The following is an 18986-nucleotide window of genomic DNA, read 5'->3' as shown; positions in this document are numbered from 1 at the left end:
ATTTCCAGAAAGTGCATCACACACTACATCCCTCAAATAAAAATTACATTCTGAGTTGTACTGCAATCATCCCAAATACTACAGCCTACAACAGTCTGTATGATTACTAGAGAATTGTATTTTTGTCCTTATGCACACAAACACCCAATATCTAAAGGGCTAACTCCTGTACCCAGACAATCTGCTCTTGAGAAATAGAGAGGGAGAGAGAGAAAGAGAAAGAAAGGTGAGGGAAGGGAAAAAAAGGGGAAAAAAAAAAAAAAAAAAAAGGCACTTATCCACTTATTTCTCTCAAATTAAAATCCCTAAGGGAAATCTCAGATGTAGGCTGATCAGAGACTTCTCTTTCAGCTAGTCAAAACTGCTCTCACATCTATTTCAGTATAAGCATGTAGCAATGAAAAAGCCATGCCATCCTAAGAAAATATTCATGGCTGAGAACACAACTTCTTCCCAAAGCTCCTGAAAACAACAGTTCAAAATGCAGCAATTATTTAATAGCAATAAGCTCTTAAAGGAAGATTTTTTAGTTAGCAAGGGTACCTTCTTTTCAGATAGTCTTTTTTTTTTTTTTTTCTTCTCCCTTGCAGAATTTCTGAAGTGCAATAGAAACCTGGAAAATGTTGGGGGCTTTTAAGTATCCTCTATATATTCTCCTCCCTCCTGTTGCAATAGGACAGTGCTGAAAGGGTTGCCAAGCCCTCCCCACACCACCTCTGAGGATCTGCCACCACTGCTGGCACGTCTATGCTTACTCCCTCCCTCTCCCTGCTTGTCCTACCCCAACCCTGCTCACCAGGAGTATTTCAGGGTGCTTGGGCTAAGGAGACATCTTAGGCACTAAAGTTTCAGTTCTTAGTGAGGCAGTGTAGAACTGCTGATGGAACAAGGGCATAAGAAGTGAGAGACTGGAGGGCATTTTCTGAGGGCGACAGCCCAAGGAGCCATGCTCACCATGTTGCCAGTCTTTAATGGCATCTCTACCTCAGGCTGCCTGTAATGCAGCCTCAGATGCTCGTTCTCAGGGTAATCCCAGGAAGACACAGCAACAGTTCCCCTGCCTGGTGCCTCACAGTAATCTTTTCAGAGGACTGTTGGGCATGTGGACAAGGAGAGCTTGTTGGTGGCCCAGGGGAGAGGACCTTTTTCTTGAGACTCTCTGCATTTCAGGAGAGTGGTATTTTGTACCAGAGCTATGTGTGGGTCAAAAGACATTCAGCTTCATGATAGAATGTGCATCACCTAACAACCAGGGGCTGGGGCAGTACCTGGTGAAAGTATTTTAGTTCTATGTCAACTTTGTTCAGTTCTACCAAGCTCTAAGATAACTGGGGACTGTGTGACACCTATTCTGTCAGACATAACTTCACAGACCAGTGGAGTTACATGGAGAAAAATTAGTGTACAGGGAAGAATTCAGACCCGCTGTCCTGCCAGCCGCTGCTGTTTGGCAGCAGAGGTATAAGTCACCTACTAAGAGCACCCACGGGCACTGGAGAGCCTCCCTTGCATGCATGGGACCTGCCATGGGCGCTTATTTGCCTCAGTTGCAGGGTAGAGGGAGTGAGAAGACACAGTGAAGAGAACTCCATTCTCTTTCAGCCCACTATGACTTCCAGGCTTACAGCCTTAGTGAAGCCTCAAACCTCTGCTGGCTTAACACCTTTGAAATCAAGCCAGGAGGTAAAAGAGGAAAAAATCGGGTCACATTCCTGTAATGGGAAGCAGCAAGTAAATCATCTGGAAGTCAAGACCCCCATCCTAGCTCCCCGGGGATTTCCCAGGCACAGCGAGGTAGCTCCAACATGAGCCAGGGCAGCTGCACAGCGTGGGGCAGAGATGCCAGCTGAGGACCTGGGAGCAGCACCGGCCGCACCAGCACGGCATTGTAGCCAGGCTAACGAGCCTGCCAGGGCTGATTGCCGAGGCACAGGACCAGGCTGCAGTGGTTTCGGGGGCAGCCTCGCTACCCGCGCACGAGCGTTGTGCTACGCTGCCCCGTAGCCAAAGGGCTGGAGCTCTCTCCCACCTCCCCCAGCAGGCTGTTAGGCGTGCAGCACAGAAAGCCACCAAGCCGGGGGACTCCCCGTCCCCTGCCCTGCTCCCCCAGGAGGGCAAGCACCCTGCGGGGACAAATCTGGTCCTGTCGCTGGCATCCTGAGCTGCGATTCCCATTGACTCGCTTTCACACAGATGGGCCCTGCGGTAACCATCTGGAGGGCAAGCGGCACCCCTGGCACCCGGGAACACAACGAGCTTTCTGGGGGAGGAGGCTGGTTGCTGAATTTCTTTCTTTTTTTTTTTTTTTTGTTTTTTCCCGTCCCCCTTCCACCCTGATTTCTACATGACATGGTGTCATGGTTTGGGCCTGGTTGGCAACCAACCCCCGCAGCTGGTCACCCTCCCTGCCCCCTCCCCACCTGGGAATGGGGGAGGGAATTAGAGGGGTGAAGGAAGACTCACAGGCTGAGATAGAAACAGTTTAATAATGGCAATAAAATGAGAACAATGACAATGATAGGGGGAAAACAAAAAGAAATATATAAACAGGCAATGCACAACATAATTGCTCACCACCCGCTAACCAATCCCCAGCCCGTTCCTGCCGAGCAACCCCGAGATACCAAGATCCCACAATCACAATCCCAGAATCGAGAGAGCTCCTTCCCAACCACCCCTCCTCTATATAGTGAGCATGACGTTCCATGATATGGAATATTTCACTGGCCAATTAGGGTCTGGTGCTGTGGCCGTGCTCCCTCCCTGCTCCCTGTGCCCTTGCGCACGGGCAGGACATGGGGAATCGGAGAGTCCTTGAAGTCTCGGTAGCAGCTGAAAACATCAGTGTGCTACCAGCGTTCTTCTCATACCAAACCCAAAGCTAAATCCAAAACACAGCACTCATCTAGTCCCTGAAAAGGAATATTAACTCTATTTCAGCCCAAACCAAGACACACAGTGTGCTTTTCGCCTCTCTCTCCACTTCCAGCCAGCGCTCCAGTTCTCAGAATTGCAGCTGCTGCAACGACGTTACAAAAACTGACATAAATATTGCCTCCGTGCCATGCCTGCTGGAGGCCTGCAATACAAATAAGAAACGCCGTCTCCTGAGGAAGTCATGTGCTTCCCCAAGTGGCTGCGGTGCTGTCAGAGCCGGGAGGAAAACTTTCCGTCAGAGGGAGGAAGAGAGCGAGCAGATGAAGCCGAACAGATCCCACTACAGCCGTTGCGCTCCGACAGCCAGCGGTTGCAGATGTCTCCCCGCGCCCATGCTCATCTCTCCGGGGCTTTCGGCAGAAGCCAACAATCGCGCAGAGAGGCCAAAATTTTGGGCAGTAGCGGCAGGAGCAGGGTTTTGCATCCAGGGAGAGTAACGTTCCACAGTCTGTAATTTATTTATTTTGTGGGGAGTGATGTAAATTCGTGCTTATGACAGCTCCAAATGGCAGGTATTTTCTCATTACCTTAACTTCTTAGCATTTTCTCTCCCTTGCCTATTGGACTGCACTGGCCTTAGTTTAACTTCCATGGTTTGAAACTACTGACATCAGGGCTGAGGCGGGAGGGGGCACAGAGAACACGAAACCCTGGTCTTCCAGTTGGGCCTTATATTTAATTAATGATGCACTGGGATGACCAGTGAAAGAGCACTCTCTCTTCCTGAAGCCAGTTCTGCACTGTACCCTGTGGGGAACCGTGAACCCATGCCCATTTCTCAGAGGCAGCCTTCAGATGCTTGTGGCCTTTGCCAAAGGCCTTTGTGGTCATGGGCACCCTTCCCAGTGCAGTGGACTTGGGATGATGGACAGCCCTTCCTCCCGATCCCTGCAGAAAAGCCTTTAGATGGCTGCAAAGCTTGCACTGTAAAGGATTATCCAAAATGCAGTTTCCTGTTGTCGCCAGAGCCAGTGTTGCTCTGTTCCAAGTCCTCTCGTGCCAGATAAGAGATGGTGGGGAAAAAAAATCTCACAAAACACAAGAGTCAGTAAAGCTTTACAGCCAGAGGAGAGGACGTGCCAAGATCCGTCACAAGCAAACTGATCAACCAGGTGCTCACATAAATGGGTTGCTGTGCTGTGTGCCAACGGCTGGATGGGAGAGATATTTTGCCTACCACTACTGTAGCTACACCAAAAACCCAGCAGCAGCTAAGCATTGTAAAGAACAGGGTGACTTGCTTTCTTCCTTTTTTTAAATATTACGCACGTGCCATTTACAGTCTAGATAGATGTTCAGATGCACGGGGACATTATACTACAGCATGTGCACAAGTGTACCTGTGAGGACATCATCCGCACTCCTCATAAGCCAGACTCTTTCAACTCTGGTCTTCTATACATAATAATACAACATTACCTCCCTCTTGTCTTCTCAGAGCTTCACTCGGGAACTTGCACACTTTCTTAGATGCTGAAGTCTGTCTTTCCCCTTCCTCTGCATCAGTACTTGTCTCCCAGAAACTGATGTTCCTCTTCCTACAATGCCCTGCCTCACCAAGGCTGCAGGCAGAGTAGAGCAGATTCTAGCAGAAAACATGAGTAAAAAAATGTTATTTTTAAACAGAAGCAAATATCAGAAATGTTCATTTGGTGGTTTTGTTTGCATATTTTGCTTTGGGTTTTGTAAAAAAACAAAACCTGTTAATATATCTGTCTACATGTAACAGCTCTGGCTACCACACACAGAGGAGTATATTTAAGTTAATGTTGAAAATTCAGAAGGCCCAGCTCTGAAACACGGCATGTGTACACGTCTGTATGTGTGAAAGAGGGGCAGAGGCTGAGAGAGATAAAATGGCAGCTCTTCAGATGGTGGGGCATTTGAATAAGGGGATATAGGGCCAGTTTTAAAAAAATATTGTTGCAAATGTTTCTGTTGCAGGAATAAAAAACCCCATATCCATATATATATATGTGGCTTAGGAAATTCAACTCTTCTCTGAAAAACTGTTGTTCCAAACTGCAAGTCTAAATTCAAACTGTAGATTTGTATAGGCATCTACATCTGAGCTGGCCATCTCAGGCTCTCTTTATCCTCCGCACAGATCTAGTCTAGGCAGTGATTCATCTCCTCCTACAGCAGACATGTAAATAGGTCAGATGAATCATGGCCTAAAAGTGCCTGTTCCCTGTATTGACTGCAAAGGGATCTTGGGTGATGGGTCCCACCATATGTGTCTACACTGCCAATGTCTATAGTGAGGTGAGATGAATCCTAGCCTAGGCACAGAAAAAGAAAAGGAATTTATTTTGGTTTTGAGGCCTGGCTTTCAAGTGCTAAATTATCCTTTACTTTTATGGAAAATAGTGCTGCAAATCACTATCAGTGATACACAGTATACAGTTCAATATGCTTTTTTTCTCTCAGAATATGTGGCTGCCACTCTCAATTATGTAAAATATATTCCTTACAATAAGTGTCAGCTTACAGTAAAGTACATACAAGCTCATGAGTTCAGACTTGGGAAAACACATGCATCTTTTCGTACTCATCTGTGAAGGCGTTTTGCTTCCTCAGACAGAAATATAACTGTACATGTAGTAACTGCAGCAAAATAAGAAAACAATTGTATTGTCTGTCATGAACATACAGTTCAGGCTCTCACTCCTATTCTTACTGACATCGGAATCCAAAGCACTCGGTTGGGTACTAGGGGCTGCCCTAGCTTCTTATGGAAAGAGTGAGAGAGAAGCCAAGCTAGGGCAAAGAGGCCTTTTGTAAGAGATGATATTCACAGGCTCCATCTAAGTTTGCTGGAGTTGAGGACTTAAGAGATGAAAGAACACCTCTCAAAAATGAAATTGGACAACTTCTCTGCTTTGGCCAGCTGACCCAGAAGCTGATAGAGATACAAGGCTATGGACCTTACATTTTTATTTCAACCCCAAAAGAAAAGAACAGGACAACAAAGTGAAGTCATAACTACCCAGAAATTTAAGCAGGAAAAGCCAGTTTAGATAAAACATTTGTCAGAATAAATTTCACCACACGTGCTGTATATATGGGCCAAAGAAAGAGACTTTTCTAAAGCAACCACTTCAGTACCATTTTGTTGTTTTAACCCCACATACCCAAAGAGAAGCTCTTGGCCAAGGGATCAACCCTACTTGGTCCATCAGGCAATGGCACTGAGAAGAGGGACTGTAACTTGAAGAGCAGGGGAAACAGATTATTTGCATGATCCCCTTTCAGAGACTATTGACAGGTATCTACTCCTCCTTTGGACAGCCATTGTATCTAGAGACAGGCAGAGCAAACAATATATTCAGTCTGGTAAGACTTTGTCTATCATTCTTGCTATATACTCACAGAGCTGCTTCAAGTTTTTCCAATGCATCAGTCTCCTCAGAGTGAATGCTGATTCCACAACACTGAAACATTTTCAAGAAAATGACAATTGATTATGGTAAAACAATTAGCAAGAAGTTACCAAAACATGCTTAGTTTTGATTTGGTCATTTAAGCTTTTAAGTTTGTAGCCAGGCTGCAGTCCCCAGGTCCTGGGATGTCTATGGCAGGACAGGCTTGGGGAACTCGGGGAAGGGAACCTTAAAGTTTCTGCAAAGACCCAGCTTGAGTTTAAGTAGCTGCAGCTCCGTCTTGCACCCAGACTGACTGCTGCAGAGCTGCAGCTCTCAGCTCCAGAAGGGCTTACTTATCAGCACTCACACAGCACTAGATGTAAACATCCATTTGTGTTGTGCCAAAACTACCATGGCATCTGGACAGTGTGAAGTCATCTTGGATACATCCAGGCCAAAACTGATAACCTAAGAAAGACCCAAAACACCTACAAGCACAAACACAGAGTCTGCACCCTGTGCCCCTGAAGCACTTGTGTCAAAGACCTGGTCCAAGATGCTTGAGATGTCCCTACATAAAGCGATTTGGCTGAGCAGGGTTTAGCAGGTCCAGCTCTATATCATGAACAGATGAATATCCTTGTTTTAGTGCTGGGCTGAACAACAGTGTTCATGAAGCATTACACCTCAGCCAAGAAACTAGATCAGACCAGAGCTCTTCCTGCATGCAGAGGGTGGGTAATACACAACCCAGGCAATCCCAGCATGCTTAGTTGACAGTTGGTTCTAATTAATTTAGTAACATATGTGGACATGCAATGTTTCAATCTTAATGTCACAAAGCGTTTCAACATTACTGACACACAATGTTTCAAGCACGCTCAGTTACAAGATTTCTGGAATTAAAGATTTCCTAAATTTCATTTCAGGGTAAAACTTCCTGTTCCAGTTCAGAACAAAAATACATTTTAAAATGCCTGAATGTCTTGTAGAACAGCTTTCCCTCTTAATACAAACACAGATGTAGTGTGTAGGCCCATACACAACAAAACACTTAAGCACATCTTAACTTCAGTCATGTAAGTAATTCCATCTTTAGGCATATGCGTGAATTCTGTAATGGGCTTAGCTCAACCAAATCAAGTCTGTATAATATCTGTTTGTACAGAAACACTTAAGCTGCCTGTTGATATTGCGTTTCTGCAGCATGATGTTGCAGTTTAACAGTCTCTAGTGCAACTGCTGCTTGACTGGTTTCAAAGACGGTTGTCAAAGTGGGTTGTTGACCTGTCTTTCAGTCCCAAGGCTGACCTTATCTTTGTGCAAATGAGATGAGTAATTGCTTATTTAAGGAAGTGTGCAATGTTTTGAGAAGTAGGTTCAAGTGTGGATTGTAAAACATCACAACTGGTTGGTTTGTTAATGGCAGATGTTCAGGAGGGAGAAAGGAAATTGAAAGGGTGTATCATTATCCAGATGAAGTTCAAAAGCAATTTAAAAGTAAATCCGTAATCACAGATGTGTGCCAAATATGCCCGTCCAGCAAGAGCTGTAGGATTTGATTTTTGTGAAGTCTGTAAGTTCTTTCCTTTGCTATTCCCACTATAACCTTTTGCAGTTTGATCTAAGGAAACATTAACCAGATGGTCCCCCCACCCTCAGGAAACATTGCACCTGGGGGTTGAGACATGACCTTTCTCTGGTAAGACTGTTTGGTGGGACAAGCCTTGTGCTTGTTGGGACACGCCCTCTGTTTGCTGGGACATGCCCTGTGTTTTGTTAAGACATGCCGTTTATCTGTTAACATGGGAGTTGCTTGGGGAGGGTCGGCGCCGGGGGGGGGGGGATGCTTTCTGTGGGGTATATGTCAAGGATTTCTCAGAACTAATTGTAATATTCCCTCCCTATTCCCGGAATTGTGATACGTATGTAACATTCTATGTAATAAAAAGGAGCCGCTTGTGGCTCTAAGCGCACGTGCATTTGGGAGATTATTCCCCCGTGCGCCCAGCGCTGAATAAACACAACTACTTTATAACCTTACTGGTTGTAAAGTCGTGATTCTGCGCCTCAGTGTGGCCCAAAAAAAGGACAATGTAAGAAGAAGTTAATGCTATCTAAATGCTCCATATACCTGTCTCTTTCTATAGTGCTGTGCTGCATCCACAAGATTACTGTCATTGTGAACAGTGGAATATAAATACTTTTCCCTTTGTGCTAGTAGTGAGCTCCAGGTTGGAGTAAAATAAAAGTCAGATCAGCTGAGGGACACTGCATCAGGAGGGCAACTCCAGCACGCACCCACAGGAAGGTCCTTGGCTCTTCAGCTAGTGTTAAAGCCCTCTGTTAGGAAGAATGGGCACGTGCAGTATTTCTCTCACGTGTCCAGAAGCTGTCTAAATCCTGTCAAAGCTGTACAAAGTCCAAGGTAATAACCACGGTCAACAGATGCCCTCTCCACTGGAGGCTTATCCATCCTCTCCTGCAACTCCAGCTCTGGTTGTGTGCCCCTAACAGATCAACCTCTACAAAGTTTTAGGCTGTAAACCTGCAAGAAGGCACGCTAGGACAAAGCTCTGCAGGCAGGTATCTTCTCCTTGATCTCTCTCTGGCCCATCTCTCTCTTGGCTGTAATCTTCACAAACTTTTGCAGCTATTGTAGGAATGGTATGATCTTTCATTCTTTTTTCTTTCAAGCCATTTTCTTCAACAACCTTACACTGCTTTTGATTTCCTCTTAAAACATCAATAGTTGGTTGCTGGGGGAGCATTTACTACTTCACTAATAGATTGGAAACTCATCTGAAAAACAGCAGTGCAAACAAACAGGAATTGATCTATCTTTTATACTAAATGATCATTTTCTCAGACAGGCCCTTTGAATTCTTAATCTTCAGACTTGTAAAAAATTATAGTTTGTTCAACTCATACAAAAAGAATGGGCTCACTCTGGCTGTGGCTCAGATATCTCAACCCAAATGCCTTGTTTGCCTGGGATTCCTCTTGAAACTCTGTAGTCCCTGTAATTTAGTTGGAGGATTCCTTGGAGACGTGCGTGAAAATGGAGTACAAGCAACATGTTAGGAAACTATAAGAAAAATGGTGGTAATGTTAAGTTGAAGCAGTAACCAATGTATTTTCAAGTAAGAGCATAAACATGCTTCAAAGGCATCCACTGGAATACACAGATAGAAATGGGTTCATTCAAAGTCCTGTCTGTTAAAATGGTTCGTGTCATCATCTTGCAATCTGACTTCCCACCTCTTGCTTTCAAGTCAGACAGCTAATCAATGAACAGAAACATTATGATAACACCATAAAGAGCAGTTACTAGTTAAGGATAATGAGAAGCTAGTAACCTGAATAAATGGCTTTTGAGCAACGAGTATGATGAATTTGTTTGAATTATACCACAATAAATTTTAATCAAGAACATGCATTCATAAAAAGCAAAGTTGATTTGTGGACATCTGAAGAAAAAAGTTGGGGCAAGTAGGCAAACTGTAACGACCTACTGCTTTAACTTTTCCCATAGGTAGGACTGACTAATATTTCTGTTCTGTACCGGCTGACAGTTGGTGTTCAAATGTTGAATCTATAGCTCTCTGACACCACTGTTGCCAACATTTTCTGCTGCATTCAATTTTTTCTTGTCTGTTACTTGAAGTAACAATAGTATCTCTTTCAGAAATGTAGCTCAAAATAAAATATGTGATTTGTGGGCATAAAAATCAGCAAATCCTCAGAATGTCTAGAGAGGCCATTGTTACGAGTCTTATCTAATGAATACTACTTTAAGGTTGTGTTTATTCTCACAAAAAACACAGCCTTTCATGAAGGTGACTGAAATATACATGCAGAGCTTCAGGAATAACACAAATTATGATCTAAACTCACTGTAGCCATGATATCTTTTAGAATGAACTCACATCAGAACTCTTCTTCACAGCTCCGAAGGCTGAAAACATTACACCTTTTCAAGACTTTAACCATGCCAAAAAAAGAAGTGCTATCTCACTGTAATAATGTTGTCTTAATTATGTACAATACTTAGCACTAGTTTTACACCAGATGAGTCATAGTAGAAGCTTGTACTTTGCTGTTTGACTAAATTCCACAGCACTTGGAGCTCCCTGCAGTGAGTGCTTACCAGCTTGTGCTCAGATCTTCTCTCAAACCCTGTCTGCTGGATCTTTCAGGGGAGGCTGGTTTAAAGGGTGCTGCAAGAGGATGAGCAGGCAACTGTGGCTGAGAATAAGGGCTCAGAGTCAGTAAGAACATGTCAGAGAAATGTCTTGAAAACTGCCAGGTGTTTATGTTTCTCCAGTCATGTCTATTTTAATTAACTAGGATCCTAGAAATCATAGAGCTGGGTTTCATTCCCTTCTTTCTAAAGGCAGGGTGACTTCTGAGTATAAAAATGGTAGTTTTTGTCATCTTGTGTTGGTTTTTGTAACAATTAATATGATGCCAAACAGGCAACTGAAACATCTGTAGTCATTTACAGAATCCCCATTTACTTGTGTTACCCTATCTAATCTTTTACTAATAAAAATAATTCCATAGAAGCAGATATCTATAATTTTATGGAGAATTTTTACCACAGGGTTCTCCAATGAGATAGCATGGTCTGCTGGCTACCTCTTCATTTGTGCAGATTTCTTCTCCTTCCCAAGTTTCAGGGCTTGTTGAGCTCAGTGAAATCCCTGGTAAGCACCGGATCTTCCCCCAGGTCCCTCCATGTGCTCATCTCTCGGAGATAGCTGGCCATCCTGAAATCAGTTGTTACTTTGACAACTCAGCTCTCTTCATCTAAAACACGTGAATAACACCACTTTCAAGCCTTCATAAATGGTGTTGGAAACTTCAAAAGAAAAACACTATTAGATAGATCTTTTTAAGGGTATTTATAAAGCTCAAGAGCAGATGGACTTGCAGCAGAACATACTTCAGTCTTCATTCACAGTCAGCAGGAGAGGTAGGCTCCAGCCTCAGGTTCTTTGAATCTCTGCCTGGAAGACCACATAGGAAATATGAAGTTAGACATTGTGAAAAATTGTTCCCATCTGCCTCCCCTCCTTCACCCAATGGATATGCAGAGTGCTTAAGTACCTGGCTATCACAGATCACTGGGAGGCAGTTGCTGAAGCCTCTGTCTATGTGAATGACAAACATTCTATTCATTAAGCATCCCCGTAATGAATGTCCTGCTATGACACCTTCCAAGAGACTCTTGATTAATTGAAAGAAGTAATATACTTCATGTTGAAATAACAGCTGATTATGATACTTACCAGTATCAGCTGACAGTCTAGAGACATACACTTCACCAGGAAGCTTTCACTCCTACACGTATTTTAAATAGAAGCTGTTTTTTGCAAATTTAGTACCTTTAAACTGAAGTTTATTACATTTGGCTAGTAGGCTCTTTCTAGTTATCAGTCAGCAGTTTTCAAAGTGCAATACCTGTCTTTACCCAGAAGAAATCACGAGGAGTGGTGTGCACACCACACTACCACGTGGTACAGAGAGGATGCATCCAAGTGAAAGGACAAACAAATCATTCTGCTCACGAAATCATTTCATTTCCATTTTAGCCAAGAACGCACTAAATAATGCATCATTCCTCGGCTACTCAAAAGGTCACCTTTTGGTCTATGAGCAGCTGCAGCAGCTGTGTTCCCCCGAGACCCTGCTAGGAGCACAGAACAAAGCATGAGAGCTGACAACAAGCTCAGGGGATCCAGGTATGGGACAGGCTTCTGGAGGCCTCCCAGCAGCTCCAGTTGAGAACCACTGCCAAATTTCCTTTCTCTCATTTTTTACTTCAACCCCGAATAACCTCCTTCTTTCCCCTCCCCTTCCTGAGTAATTTAGTCATATGTAAAATATAAGAAAATAAACAGCCAACTCAGATTTTGACACCATGCAGGGACAAGTATCGATGGAGATTAAGGACCTCCTATTCATCATTGATTTCCCATCACATTTGACAGGAAGGTACAACAAAGAGAATAAAATAGCCCCCCAGGAAGGCACTCTGTGAGGCCGAGTTCAGTTTAGAGGCTGCTGAGTCTCTTATTCCCAAACTATAACACAAGCAAGCTTATTCAGTGACAAAAATACATATGCAATAGAAGCATCCGACCCACAGCTGGTCTAGATATACCCCTGATATTTCAGACTTTCATCCAGTAGGTCTGGATGAAAGACACTGGTGGCTTCTTAGATATTATCTCATTATCAGGAACTTAGATATGAGATTTACAGCTGCAGATCTGTTCAGCTTTCTAGACCAAGCTGCTGGTTATAATACATGGACCATAGTTTGGAGGGAGGGAGTTTCAAGGGGGAAGAAAATCAGCATGGATTATCATCTAGTTCAGAATCTGTCCTCCTAACAGGTAGGTCAGGGTGGTACAGAGGAGACATCCTGACCAAACCTGGCTTTGATGGTATGGTGGGTGAAGCAACATGTTGTTCTTGTAGGATTCCTTTAGTGGTTTTACACAGACCTAATCCTATTCCATTTCCTGAACATCTAAATCAAAATTGCCTACAACCAGAATAGCTTTGTTTCAAATTAAATCAAACAAGCAAGGAGAGAAATAGCAACTACACGAGAGAAAAACAAGTGTGTAACTCACTGTAAGGGCCATTTTGCATTGATGCATAGCAATCCCTCCTAGACTACAGCCTAGGGAACACTTTATTTTTAAAGGTCCAGCACACAATCACAGAATCATAGTAGATATTCATCTAACCATATACACCACTCACATATTTCCTTACCCAGAAAAACAACTGAACCTTAAAAAGAGATGGGGGAAAAAAACCCTAATATGCAAGCACTGAATTAACTATAACACAAAAAAAAAAAAAAAAAAAAAAAATCCAGTGCATATGTATTCTTTAGCCCATTCAGATGTGCTTTCATTTTCTCCAGTCACTCACACATCAAGATTGCAGCAGACCATCATGAAAACCCCCTGAGCTCTGGGATTCCCATCCCTGTTCCAGGGTGATGTAGGATTCATTGACTCCAGCTGCCACTGTTAGCTTTTCCCCACTGCAATAGTTCAGTGTCACTGCCAGCCAGCACAAAATCCTGCCCAAAAGCACATGCCATGTGGCAAAGCTCTGCAGTTCAGCAGGCTGCTATCCTTGGAGCCACAGTAGGCACAGCAAAGTGGCAGATACCAAAGGACAGAAAAGAGAGCAAGGAGTGGATGGGCCCACAGGGTTCTTACAATGAATTGGAGAGCAAATTTTAAAAGTTGCACTTTAAAAAAATGAAAAGCAGAATATTGTATAGCAACTAATTTTTCCATAAACTGCCCTTTACAACAAGCTGGAAGTAACTGCAGTGAAAATCAGAGAGGCTCTGCAACTATGATTAAACTGAAACCTCCTGCTTGCTCTTGTACCCCTCTGCCACTGGCACCTGAGGGCCCTGAACGACACGTACCACAAGTCAGGAGAAAGCCCCATACGCTTCTGACAACAGCCATTTTAACCATTTTCCAGCCACATTACCATCAGGTACGGGTGATTACTGGAATTCAGTCTGCATCGACATTACAGTATGCACTGGACCCATCATTTGGTAGATACTCCAAATGGGGCCAGGATACCACTGGCACTACTTATCTCGTCTAACCAAGCCTAAGTCTGCTCTGGCCTGCATAAGAGAAAATAAAGAAAAGCAAGTCTATTATCAGCCTGGTAAGAGGAGGCTTTCAGTGCAGACTCCTGCCCAAGGTGCTTAAGTCAAGCAGTGCCAATATTGCATCTGCCCCCCACCCTTCCACTCCTGTTCTTCCCTCCCTGTCTAACAAGATGATTTTTTGGGGGAAAGCAAACCCCACCCAACACATAAAACCAACTGCCAGACTAGAGTGAGCGTGTGTCTGCGCCCCCAGGCTGGGGTGAGCAAACTGGTCATTTCTCAGCTTCACACTGAAGCAAGACCAAGAGAGCACCGGTGTCCTCCATCCCATCTCCAGGCTACCACAGGCAGGAGAGCTCAGCCCAGCAGCCAGGCTAGAGTCCCCCAGGGCTGCAGCAAATAACACGCTGTGCACGGTATCTGCTGGCCAATTAAGGTACAGCTATGGTCATTTTTTTCCCTTGAGCATGTTTTCAGAGCTCTCCTTTTTGACATACGTATTTAACAGGCTGCAATCCAGTTAATGCATGTGCGCACACACACACACATACACAGAGCTGATTACACACAGTTTTCCTTACGGTTCTGATACTCTGTATAATTTATTCAGGTTGGCAAAGTTTGAGTGTTTTTCCATTTCCTTCACAGAAAGGGAGCAATGTGATTGTTGCTGTGGCGATCCTTCCCTTAATATTTTTAGCCATGATCTGGCTTAAAGTCATGACTGACTCTGGAAAGTGACATTTTACTAAGGCACAATATCAAAACATTGGTGAATAGCCTTTTATTTTTCACACTATTATATATATATATCTATTCCTTTAACTTCACATTTAGAAATTAAAATGGGTAGATGTTCCTTTATCATAAACAGGGCTGGTTTGGGCCTTTATTTTGTAACTGCTGTTCTTCATCCCCTTGGGATAAATCTTCACAGTCGGAACCTCTGCTTGCCTGGGTTCTGTTTTCAGGAAGGTATATACTTACTCAGAAACATCAATGCTGACATTAAGAGTAGTTGCCTGTGTAATCCCCCAGGCATGGGGTTTAAAAAAGCTACCTCCCTCCCTGTTAGTGAGGTTAATGACTGCTCTGCAGAAGGGGAGCAAGGTGATTTCATTTTTTTCTTTCATTCATGAGGTTGCAAAGCCAGCATTCCTCTCTCTGTGGAGAGGACAGCAAATGTCAGCTCCCTACCTTCATTTATACCTTGATCAATGAGGCTGTTTGCAGAGAAAACTGTTATGCACAGTAAGAAAATAAATACAAAACTTCTACTGATGGGATATAGCTGATGGCAAGTTATTCCCATTTGTAGCCTGGGCTGTAGACATATCCTTGCATGGCTCTACCAAAGTAACGGTGGTAGCACCATCCCCCCCAAACCTATGGCTCTGCCTTGCATGGCAGTAGTGCACAGCACATGAGGTGCTGATGAGGGGTGGAGATCCAGCCCTCAAGCATTCTGCCCTTGTCTCCTTCCCATCACTCCAGCAAACCTGAGAGTCCTGGGAATGGCTGGTTTTAAATTTTCAAAACTACTTTAATTAGACTACTTTCCCATAACCTGCTTCACATTGAGTTCTCCCATAGGATTAATCACAGAAAAGGATACCATGCAGTAGAGATGAAAATAAACTCAAATGGGCCAATGGAAAGCTGTCCTCTCATTTATTTGTGATTTTCTGAAAATTATTGCTTGAGATGAAATTTTGTTTGTCTAGTTTAAAATTCAGGATTAATCATTCAGGAGAGCTGACGATTCTGTTTCTCCATTTTGTATCTCCTATGGGTCTTTTCCAGCATTTAAAACAATTTCCAGATTGTTACTGTTTGAGGTGGGAATGAACAAGGGGCTTGTTTATTTTCCATTCAGGAAATAAAAAGTGACATTCCAAAAGGTTTTATAATTTCCATCATTGCAACCAAATGTGTTTGGTGTGTCTGAATAAACCAAATTCAGTTATTTGTTCTTGAGATGCACTAACAAAAGCTACCACAAAACTTTTCTTTTACAATGGGATTGCAAATATAAGTGATATGAAACCATACATTTTCTTAATTTTAATAAGAAAAATTCCTAGAATCCTAAGTAGAGAAACTACTTAAACAGACACACATGTGTGCATGTATTTATTTACACACAGACACACACATGCATTTACTATGAACTGCATTAAACATGATGACAGAATACCACAGCATGGATGTGCCTATGTCTTTTGTTCTTCACTGCCTCTCTAGAAATTTCAGGATTTTCAGGATTTCATCTGCAAGTTTTCAGTAAGTGCTAGAAACTCATGCCTTCCAAAAAAGCAATTCAATCCTCTGTGGTCTTAACACTCCCTGGATAGATGCTGGTAGATTCAGCAGCCTGTTGATGCAGCAAACTACATCAGAGGTGCAAAAAAAACAACCTGTGCCACACTGGGAATTAGGACACAGCTCCCTACCAGCCCTCCGATCCTTTCCCACCTTGCTCTGCCCCATTCCGGGATGTCACCGCTACCAGAGTAAACTGTGGGCATACATTTATGCATATTGTGTATGTGTGTATTCTTGCTCACACTATGCCTTATAGAAATGTCAGAATTCTGCAAAGAAGGGAAGTGGCAGTCCTAGGAGCTGGGAAAAAGCATGCAGGGTCAGCTGAACCTCTTTTCCAGGTCATTTTAAAAGCGTCAGATTTCACTCCACAGACCCACTGTAATTTAAACCCAGTCACACTGTAGGAGAAACAAAACCAAAGCAAAGCAGACTCTGTTGGAGGGAGCCCAGCCTGCCTAGAGCTACTTTGACACCTCTCATTAGCTGTAAACACCAGGTCTTGCTTCACATGCTCAGCCGAAGGTGCTGGATTTTGGCTCACTTCCCTGTAGCGTGCACCGAGCCTGACCTAACTGCAGCTTCACGGGACCAGGCTGAACCTTCAAAGTCCCTCTCTGCCACACTCGGCCCCATTTCCATGCAAACTCTCTGCATTAAGGCAACCTTCCAACACATACTCCAAGCAATTAGAAGATTTCCTACCTGCTGTAAGGCAGCCTTATTGTGAGCGTATATTATAACATAGCTTTTTACGTGTTATTCCACACCCGGATTGCTGCCTTTGTTGCAGGGGGCTGAGCTACAGCCCCTGAGGGAGCTATGAACGGTGCATTTGCAAGCAGAATGTAGGTTTCTGTGCTATTTCTGAAGCTCTGCAATTCACTTCCTGCCTTGCACGCGGACTGGGGTTTTGCTTAGATGCAAAGCTCAGATTGAGCTGTCAGTCACAATATACTTCTCTTTTTCCCGTTTTAGAAAAGGGATTTATATCCGTAAAGGATGCACCCAGCTCAGAACCCTGTAGCCTTAACTACACTGGCTCTGTCTGTAGCAAAATGTCAGAGAGAGACGAAGGTATGTGACAGAACTAAGTCTGTGCTATAAAGCAAGCCTAACTTATGTCGAAATCCCAGCCTTGCTGAAGTACAGGGGTCTCCTTTGGATGCGCTGGACTTGGAATTAAATCCTCACAGAGCTTGATAAGAAGTTGTGCAGGTAGAAACAAGCTGAATTTTTTAACAGTGTATTTGCTAGCACTTTCAATGATTCCTGCTGACAGTTTAGTTTTAAGGACAAAATTCTTAGACAATAACTCATGATCCAATTCTGAAGTCAAGAGTACAGTTCAGATAATTTTCCCCATATATCCCTCAGCAATTTTGGAGAGAAAGGATGCTAAAAAGAAGACCATAGTAAGCCCAAAAGAGACAAAAACAGTTGGCCAGCTATTTAAACCAAATAAACTCAAGTTAGTAATAAATACAGACTTTCAGCAGCAGATTTTGCAAACCAAGTCAAGGCAGGTAAGAAGTTGGAGAGTTTTAACTAGTTACTGTCTTACCACACACCACCTGCTCACCTCTACCCCATGTGAAATTAAGGTAAAAGGTAACCCACAGTTAGAACAGGACTCAATGCCTTCAATTCTGACTGCATTCTTCCCTCCTTCCCCACCACCAAAAGGTATTAAGATATTTACGTACCTTTAGTCAAATCAGTATCATAAAAGACAGAGAGCTCAATCTTTAAATGAAAAAAAAAAAAAAAAAAAGGCAAGACCAGGGTATTTACTGTCTCACCTTTCTCCAGAGCTTAAATTTTGAATTAGCTATGCAGCTTGGATAATTAGCCTACACACTGATATTTTAAAATTATGATTAATTTTTCCAGCTCCTTAGAATACAGGCTTAATTCTAATAATTGCAGCCTCTCATTGCTATACCTTGTTAATGCTTATGTAATCATTGAGGCCTCAACTTCAACCCTCCATCTCTGGATACCTTTAAGGAAGAGTTAGACACACATCTGTCAGGGATGATGTTGATATAGTTGCACTTGCCTTCAGAAAGAAAGATGGTTTAATGATCCCTTAAGGTCCTCTCCAGGACTAATTTTCCATGACAGAGTCTGATCATAACACAACTTAATTACACTATTTCAAGAGAAAGTTACCCCATCTCACTCAATGACTCCACTCCACCCTCCTGCTTCTCTTCTGTTTGTTTTAATAAATCCTTTCTCTGTAGCATAGTTTGGCCATAATAAAAGCAGGAGGCATATCTTTGAGAAACTACCCCCAGGTCAGATTGACAACTTTCAGGTGACAGGTAGGGAACCATCAGCTCTGTGTTGCTATTGTACTGTCTGAAGTACATGACATAAAACTGGGATACTCAATACTGGGAGGAGAGGGGTAAAGCAGAGCCTCTCACTGAGGTCACAGCCACAGACTCTGGGTCTCTCCACCAGCAGACTGCTCAGCAGGACAAGCTTGATCTGGACTGCGCCTGGGCAGAAGACTGCATTTCTATCAAGTTAGTCATAGCACCTGAGATACAGGTAATATCTGCTCCAGCACAAAATTTATCATTCCCATTTCCAACCTCAGAGAGTCTTTGGACATTTGAACTGTACTTGGAAACACTTGAATGTTACCTATGGCATCAGTGCTCTGTATTGTGTGGCTG

The 18986-nt window shown here is 43.4% G+C and overlaps 1 protein-coding gene across 2 annotated transcripts in view; it reads right to left on the bottom strand.

Moving 5' to 3' along the window:
- The window catches only part of F13A1 (coagulation factor XIII A chain), a 63839-nt gene extending 59317 nt beyond the window's left edge, over nucleotides 1-4522 (bottom strand). Inside the window, exon 1 of one of the 2 annotated variants that reach the window (XM_042806937.1) lies at nucleotides 4357-4522. The gene's annotated coding sequence lies outside the window, so the exon portion shown is untranslated. Of the gene's footprint in view, nucleotides 1-543; nucleotides 641-4356 lie in introns of those variants that run through there. The other variant, XM_042806936.1, reaches the window with a different exon arrangement.
- Nucleotides 4523-18986: the final 14464 nt, after the last annotated feature.

This window comes from Tyto alba, unplaced genomic scaffold (assembly GCF_018691265.1).
Source record: "Tyto alba isolate M040663 unplaced genomic scaffold, T.alba_DEE_v4.0 Super-Scaffold_48, whole genome shotgun sequence".
Lineage (NCBI taxonomy): Eukaryota > Metazoa > Chordata > Aves > Strigiformes > Tytonidae > Tyto > Tyto alba.
The sequence above is the reverse complement of the archived record's forward strand: the minus strand, read 5'-3'. Positions and strand labels throughout refer to the sequence as shown.